The 8,204-nt window shown below is 52.2% G+C and overlaps 1 protein-coding gene across 4 annotated transcripts in view; it reads left to right on the top strand.

Annotated features, from left to right (window-relative positions):
* The first annotated feature begins 53 nt into the window (after window positions 1-53).
* CAPN5 (calpain 5) overlaps window positions 54-8,204 on the top strand; it is a 57,697-nt gene continuing 49,546 nt past the window's right edge. The window contains exon 1 of one of the 4 annotated variants that reach the window (XM_082410346.1): window positions 54-166. The gene's annotated coding sequence lies outside the window, so the exon portion shown is untranslated. Of the gene's footprint in view, window positions 167-4,684; window positions 4,806-4,947; window positions 4,969-5,460; window positions 5,496-8,204 lie in introns of those variants that run through there. The other 3 variants (XM_082410345.1, XM_082410348.1, XM_082410347.1) reach the window with 3 other exon arrangements.

Raw genomic sequence — 8,204 nt, 5'->3', positions numbered from 1 at the left:
CAGTTGTTAGAGCTGGCCTCTCTCCACCCTGGGACGGTCATTTGCAGAATGATTCTGTAGTGGTGACGACCCTCTCCTCCCCTCCAGCCTAGACTCATCCTGGCCTTGGAGGAACAAACAGGCCCATTAACCTATTTTCCCAGCAGAAGAGCAGTCTTTCCTGAAGGTTAGTTCTCATACTCCCAAGAACACAGAAATGACGTTTTTAAAATGTCTTTTTTTTTTCTTTCTTTACTCCTGGTCTCAAGAGTTTGGAGCTATAGATAAGAGATTGGATTTGTATTCTAGAAAGTTCAGTTGGCTGTGGGAGAAAGGATCTGAGGGGCAGAAGGGGTCCTGGGGAGAGTGAGGCAGTTGTTTATTTATTTGTTTATTTTATTTTTGGCTGCATTGGGTCTTCTTTACTGCGTGTGGGCTTTCTCTGGTTGCAGAGACCGGGGGCTACTCTTCGTTGTGGCGTGGGCTTCTCATTGCAGTGGCTTCTCTTGTTGCAAGCACAGGCTCTAGAGAGCAGGCTCAGTAGTTGTGGCGCACGGGCTTAGTTGCTCCGTGGCATGTGGGATCTTCCTGGACCAGGGCTCGAACACGTGTCCCCTGCATTGGCAGGTGGATTCTTAACCACTGCGCCATCAGGGAAGTCTGCCACCCATTTTTAGTTATAGAAGCTTTTATTCTTTTATGTCTGCTAAAGCTATTTCCTCCTCATAGTATTACTTTTTCAGCGTTCCCATTCTTGCATGTTTATCTTTCCATATGGACTTTGCATCTCGTCTATCTTCATAAGAGAGCTTGCTGGTATTTTTATTGGGATTGCATTGAATTTACAAATTAACTTAGGGAGAACTAACATCTTTATAATGTTGAGTCATAGAATCCAAGAACAGGGGATATCTTTCCATTTGTTCTTAGTTGGTGTCTTTCAAGAATGTTTTAAAATTTTCCTCATGTAGGTTTTATGCATTTCTCATTAAATTTGTTCCTAAGCACTTAATCTTTTTTTGTTTTTATTTTGAAAAGGGTTTTCTCTACCCTTATGACCTTTGTTTATTATTTGTATATATAAAGGCCATTGAATTTTGTATTTTAATTTTGAATCCTGCTACTTCACTGAACTCTTTCCCTATTTGAATTAGTTTTATCATTGGTTCTCTGGGTTTTTTTTTTCAGGTATAACATTATATCATCTGCAAATAGATATAGTTTTTTTTTCTTTACTCAATCTTAGGCCTTAAGTTGATTTATTTTGTTTAATTGCATTGGCTAATACCTCTAGTACTATGTGGAATAGTGGTGTAGATAGTGACTATTCTTGCCTTGTTTCTGATCTTAGTGGAAGTGCTTCCAGTGTTTCTTGATTAAATAAGATGTCGGCTTTAGGACTACATTTTATCGTGTTGAGAACGTATCCCTCACTTCCCATTTCATTGAATGTTTTTATTGTGAATCGGTGTTGAATTTTGTTACAGCCTTTCTTGGCATCTATAGAAAAAAATCATGGTTGTCCCCTTAGGTTCATTAATATGGTGCATACTTGTTATGGGTTGACTTGTGTCCCCCCAAAGATGTTGAAGTCTAACTTCCAGTGCCTCATAATGTAAATTTGGAAATAGGGTCTTTACAGAGGTGATCAAGTTAAAATGAGGTCATTAGGTGGACCCTAATCCAGTATGACTGGTGTCCTTATAAACAGGGGAAATTTGGACACTGAGATAGACAGACACACAGGGAGAACACATGTGAATATGAAGGCGTAGATCATGGTGTTGTGTCTACAAGCCAAGGAATGCCAAAGATTGCCAGCAAACCACCTGAAGCTAGGAGAAAGGCATGGAGCAGATTGTCCCTCACAGCCCTCAGAAGGACCCAACCCTGATGACACATTGATCTTGGACTTCTAGCCTCCAGATCTGTGAGACAATAAGTTTCTGTGTTTAAGCTGCCCAGTTTGTGGTACTTTCTTATGGCAGCCCTAGCAAACTAATGCTATTAATGGATTTCCTATTATTAAACCAACTTTGTATTCCTGAATAAATCCCACTTGGTTTTGGCTGGTTTTTAATAGTATCCAGGATACTAACAAAATATAAGCAGTGTTTCAGAGTAGCATGGAATTAAGAGCAACTCAAAATTCATTTTGTTCTTCATATCCCTATTTTCCATGGTGTGTGCTCTCCCCTGGAGTCCAGTGTGACTCTCCCATTTCCCAAACTCTCAGGAGAATACCATTAGTTCTGCATGTCCTGAAAAGTTCTGTATGTCCACCTCCACTCCTCTCCCTGCGATCCCGTCCCCTTGGCTAGATGGGTGTGGGGGAACTTGAATGGTTACTTGAATATTTTACCCCAAGACACCAGGCGTTAGGAGCCTCCATGTTGAGCCATTTCCCATGCCAAGGGGCTTCCTTTAGGGTTCTCAAACAATAGCTAGACAATTAGATCTGTTGGGATTTTTAAAAGAAATTATTATTATAAGGATTTCTCTTGGGAAACTCATTACATACAGGAGCAGTGAAGATAGGGGTTTGCTGGCCTGCAGCAAAGAAGATTCTCTCCAGGGCTCTGGTGGGGTGGAGGCTGTGGAGTCCTGCAGAACTAGGAAGAGGGAACTAGGTCAGCTCTGGGTGACAAAGACTCTCCCAAGACAAGTAGAAAGGGCTGCCCTGTGAGGAAATGAGCTCCTAGTTACAGGGGGATGCAGCAGGGGTTGGACAGCCAGTCAAGAAGCCATCAGAGGTGGCCTTTCCCTGGGGGAGAGAAGAGGAGGAGGGGGATAGAGGAGGAGGAAGAGGGGAAGGGCATGAGTGGAGTCAGACAGGGTAGGGAGGATCCCAGTTCTGCCATTTCCCGATTGTGTGACCGGGGCATCTCCTGAGGCTCAGTTCTATCATCTGTAAAATGGGGCTAATGAGGGCTCCTGCCAAGGGTGGTTGTGAGAATTACATGGGAAAAGCACCTGCACAGCAGGCCCCATGATGGCACCATTTGGTGAATCAGTTTATAGCAACCGACCAGCAGGGACCTGGGGCCAGAGCATCATGAAAGCCCCGCCCCTTCCCCACATTTTTTGGGAGACCAAGCTCTTCCTGGCTTGTCTGGAAACCTCTCCATCTCAACGCCCAACAAGAGCAGGGCCAATGCCTCCCCCACTCCACCAGGCTGGGTGCCCTGGACAGGTCACTGTCCCTGTCTAGGTCTCTTTCCTCATCTGTCAGAGAAGGTGGGAGCTGCCAGAGTTGGGCTCTGAGGTGGGCCCTTCCAGTTCTAACATCCTATGATGGATGGGCTTCTAACCAGCCATGTGTACATGTCTCTGCTCTTGGGACCCAGTGTCTTCAGAAAATGAGGGGGTTGGGCTAGATTAAAATAACATCGAGAATACTTACTTTGAGCCAGGGCCCACTCTAGGGGTTTTACATGGCTCAGTCCATTTAATCCCCACAACAACACCATGGAGTGGGTGCTACTATAATAATTTTATAGGTGAGGTGACTGGGGCACAGAGAGTTTGGGTCACTTGTCCAAGGTCACACAGCTAATATGAGCCCAGGCAGTGAGTCCAGTGTACATTCTTGCAACCACCACGAAACACTCCTCTTGTGGCTCCAACAGTCTGAAATACAAAAGGGGGGCTGATTAGTCAGAGTGACTTAGAGGTACACTGGGAACACTGGAAGGAGAGATGAGTGGGTCTGAGCTTCTCCATCTGCGAAGTGGGCTGACACAGGCCTCGGATGAGCATAAACAAACACGTCTGCCCTGCCGTCCCAGAGCCCCTACTATGTGCTAGAGCTGGTCACTCACAAACCTTCTCAGTCTTTTTTTTTTTAATTGAATAGTACATTTATTTATTTATTTACTTATTCATTTTTGGCTGTGTTGGATCTTCGTTTCTGTGCGAGGGCTTTCTCCAGTTGCGGCAAGCGGGGGCCGCTCTTCATCGCAGTGCGCGGGCCTTTCACTGTCGCGGCCTCTCTTGTTGTGGAGCACAGGCTCCAAACGCGCAGGCTCAGTAGTTGTGGCTCACGGGCCTAGCTGCTCCGCGGCATGTGGGATCTTCCCAGACCAGGGCTCGAACCCGTGTCTCCTTCATTGGCAGGCAGATTCTCAACCACTGCGCCACCAGGGAAGCCCCCTTCTCAGTCTTATTTGGGAAATATGCCCCTCCTGCTGTCGCCCCATCACAGCATTTTGAGTAAATAAATACTCAATACGGGCCTGGAGCTTGCTTTCCCCATCTGACAAGGGCCCTCCTTGTGACTCCTGGGGTCTGGGTCCCGCTCCTCCATCCAGAATCTTGGGAATGGATATGGACATGGAGATAGGGAAGAGATGGGCGCTCGCCTCTTCGAGTCCTTCTTTTCCCAGCCCCCTGCCTCGGTGCCGACCTAGGCTGGGCTCTGGCGAACTCCCGGAGATGCTGGGAGGGAGGGACGGAGAACGCGGGCCCGATCAAGCCGAGAGGGGTCGGGCTGGGCCGCGCAGGCCCCCAAATCCTCGCCTACTCTCCAGCGGGAACTCTGCAGCCACCTCCCTGCCCGTTCACCTCACAGCTCGGCGCCAGTTCGCATGCGCTGTAATCCTGGCCCTCCCACCCGGCTGGAAGCCACGCCTCTGTCCCCCAATGGGCGGAGGCCGCTGGGCGGGCCCGGCCGCCCGGGAGTTCTAGCTCGAGCCCCGCCCCAGGACAGCCCCAGCTGATCTCCGGCCGGAGCCAGAGGCAGCTGAGGGGGCCGGTCCAGCCTCCGCTCCAGTGCCAGCGCCGAGCCCGGCATCCCCGAGTCCGCTGGGCCCGCGGCGGCGCGGCAGGTAGGAGGCGCTGCGCAGAGGGAGGCGTGTGCGAGCGTGCGTGTGTTCATGTGTGTTTCGGAGGTGTGTGCGTGTGTATGGGTGCAGAGAGGGCCAGCGCGTGCCCTGTGAGCACGAATCGGTGGGTGTGGGGTTGCACATCCTGCAGCCGGGGAGGAAGGAGGTGAGCGCTCGCTTTGAGGCCCGGGGGGGGCGGGGCGGGGACCTCCAGGCTCCGCCCCGGCCCCGGGGGTTCGTCCCCATCCCCGCTCGAGGCTAGGGGCCTCTTCCCACTGCACCCGAGTGTTCCGGAGCTGGTTTCATGGTGCTTACGCGCTGGGGTTTACCTCCCGGGGCATGACCGGCTCTTCCCCTCCTCTTCCTCACAATTCCCCTTTCGTGTCCCTTCCCAGGCCTCCACCCATTCAATTCCACAACCCCTCCCGGGTACCTCCGCATCCCCCGTCCCCCGGCTTGGGAAAGGGGGCAAGGCCACAGCCGATTCCCTTCCTGACCATCTTCCCAGGTTGAATAGGGGCCTTTTTCCTGGGCTGCTGGGCTTGGGTGTGTGTGTGAGGGGGCCAGGGAGGCAGGGAGAGCTGGGGGAGAATGGATCTTGGGCTGCTCTGATCCTGCCACCACCTTTCAGAGTTGGGAGTCTGAGGAGACCCACCTGGGTTCCAGAGGTGAAGCAGGACAGATCGTTAACAGGTGCCAAATTCTCGCCAGGCTTCATTTCCTGTGGTGGGATTCAGCCCCAGACCCCACAGGGTGGAGGAGAGTGAGGCACAGAGGATGAAGTGACCTACTCTCTCTCTCAGGGCTGCTGAACCAGAATTTGCACCTGGGTTGCCCTGGCTCTCAAATCAGAATCCTCTCCCTACACCAGCATTGAAGAGAGAAGTGCCGAGGGCAGTTATTCGTAGGATTCTGGGGAGGGAGAAATCTGGGCAGACTTCCTGGAAGAGAGGGTGTTTGAGTGTGGGGCTCAGCCTACCCTATGAGTGCCGAGGCCTCCTGAAGGAACTATTGTATTCTGCTGCAAGGATTGAAAGCCTCCCACCCAGGGTCTTTGGGCCTGGCCTTTGCTGCAGTCCCCAGAGTCCTGGGGTGGGGGTGGGGAGGCCTGGCTGCTTTCCCAGGCTGAGGGCGGGGCAGGCTGGGCCCAGCTGTTGCTGCTTCAGGCCAGAGCTGGGAGCTTGGACGTCGAGGTGCTTAGGCGGGGTCATTGCCCTGAGGAACCTCTCTTCTGACTGACGAGGCAGATGGGTCAAACTGAGAAGCCCCTGCCCGGAGTTGCACCCAGTGCTGGGAGCCAGTCCCTGCCCAGGAGCTGGGGAAGGTTTCACTGCAAAGGATATATCGGTGCTGGGTGCTGAAGGATGAAAAGTTCACCAAGCAGAAAAGAAAGGGCAGGGCACTGCAGGCCCAAGGAATAGATGGGTAAAGGCCTGGAAGCATGTAACTGAATGATAGCCCATGGGGAGGGGCATTAAATCATCAGATGTGCATCCCAGAAGTGTCATCTTTGGCTCTGTGGTGGGTGAGTTGCTAAGGAGGCCCGAGCAGGGAGAGGCCCCTTCCTCTTTCCCCTCGCCTCTCCCCTCCCCAGCTCCCCACCCAGGGCTGGGCTTGGCACCTGAGGAGGGCATCTGATAGGGCTTCCCAGAGCCTGCACAGGAGGGGGTGGTGGAGCATGGGGAAGGGTGGGTAGGGGAGCCCTATCTGAGATGGAGCCACCGCTGGGGGTGGAGCAGGTTTGGGGGAAGTCGATGAAGTGTGAGAGGCCTGTGGGCTTTTGGGGATGACATCCAGGCCACTGCTCCCAGGCCAGTGCTGTCTCTGCCTGCTTCTGCCCCTGCCTTCCCTGTGGGCTCTCAGGACAGCCCTGAAGCCCTGATCCCTGAACAGGTGGCCCTCCCGGAGCCCCCAGTGGCCACAGGGAAGCCTGTCTCCATGACCTGTCCTACCTGCAGGGCCTGTCATTGTGTCAAGCCTCCTCCTCGCTGAGACTCGCTCTGCACGTGACCTTGAGGCAGGGAACTTCCCCTGTGAGTCTCAGTTTCCTCATATGCAAAATGGGGGTAAATGCTGCCTAATCATAGGGATTTAGGGGTTGATGATGAAGTTCAATCGCATCACTAAAAGTGTTTTACGAAGTACATGGTGTCTGGTAGTCATTATAATTAATAGTACCTAACAATCAGCATCACTTAATCCCTTCTTCCCTGGGGGAGGGACAACCCAGAGGAAGGAGGGGCCGACTTTGGGAGAAGAAGGGTGAAAGGAAACAGGGTCTCTCCCATTGAAGTGGAAGCCCCTCTTGGCTTCAGTGGTTGAGAACTGTGGCCTTCTCAGCCCTCCTGTGTCCGGCCTCACTATCTGGGGCCTGGCAGGTGAGAAGTCTGTCTGCTGCTGGTCTTCTCACCTCACCCCTGCCTTTCTCTGCCCCAGGGTCCTCAAGTGTTTTGAGTGCCTTTAGAACCCCCTCCCCTCCACCCCTCTAGCCTCTCCAGAGACCTCTTCTGCCCCTTCATGCTTTGCCCTTTCTGCTCAAAACATTCCTTGTCTGGCAGTGGTCCTCCCAGGCCTTGCCTTGAGGGCCCCAGACTCTGCAGCTTCTCCTCCTCCCTGGGTTGATGGTGATGCCCTGGGATTGCCTCACTTTAGTTCACGCCCGAGCTGCTGACTTCACTTTGGCCTCAGGCCTTGCCTTTCCCTGCTCACTAATGGCAAAATGGGCCAAGTCCCTTTGGAGTTCTAATCCAGGTTTTTTTAGGAAGCCAGCCTTCGGGCTTGGATGTAGGAAGTTGCGAAATGTGAGCATTTGCTGGCCTGTAATGGCCCGAGTTATTGCTCCCCGTTCTAATTGTTCAAGGATGTGTTTCTAGGGGTCTCAGCTTTCCCAGGACTAGGGGTATGAGGGAGCTACTGGCTGAGGCTATGGTGGCCTGTGGGTGTGGACTGTGGTTTTCTGCCACAGTGGTGCATGTGGTCAGCTGTGAGACAGGGAACTGGTGGCCGGACTAGACCAAGCCCATTCACTGGTACCCAGCTGGCCAGCACTTTCAGGATACGCCCAGGATGACCTCAGGATCTTGCAGCCTGGGGGACAAAAGGCAGAGAGCCTGCTGGCCTGACCTGCCTGCCCCTGCCTAGCCAGCCCCTGCCCCATTGCCCACTGCTGGGTAACTTCTGCCAGTCAGGGTGAGGTGGTAGGACTCAACTGGTGTGTTACTAATAATATAGTAACTAAGACACTGAAGTTTGGGGTGACTTTGTTTTCCATTGGAGCAGTTCAAGGAGTAACAACTTCATCCTCACTCACTTCCTTGAGCAGGAGAGAGGTGTGAGACTACATACTTACCCACAGGAATGATACTAATGGTATTCATTTCCTTTCGCTGCTGTAATAAATTA

This window comes from Balaenoptera physalus, assembly GCF_965194825.1.
Source record: "Balaenoptera physalus genome assembly, chromosome: 10".
Lineage (NCBI taxonomy): Eukaryota > Metazoa > Chordata > Mammalia > Artiodactyla > Balaenopteridae > Balaenoptera > Balaenoptera physalus.
Note: the sequence above shows the minus strand (reverse complement) of the source record. Positions and strands in the feature narration are given on the sequence as shown.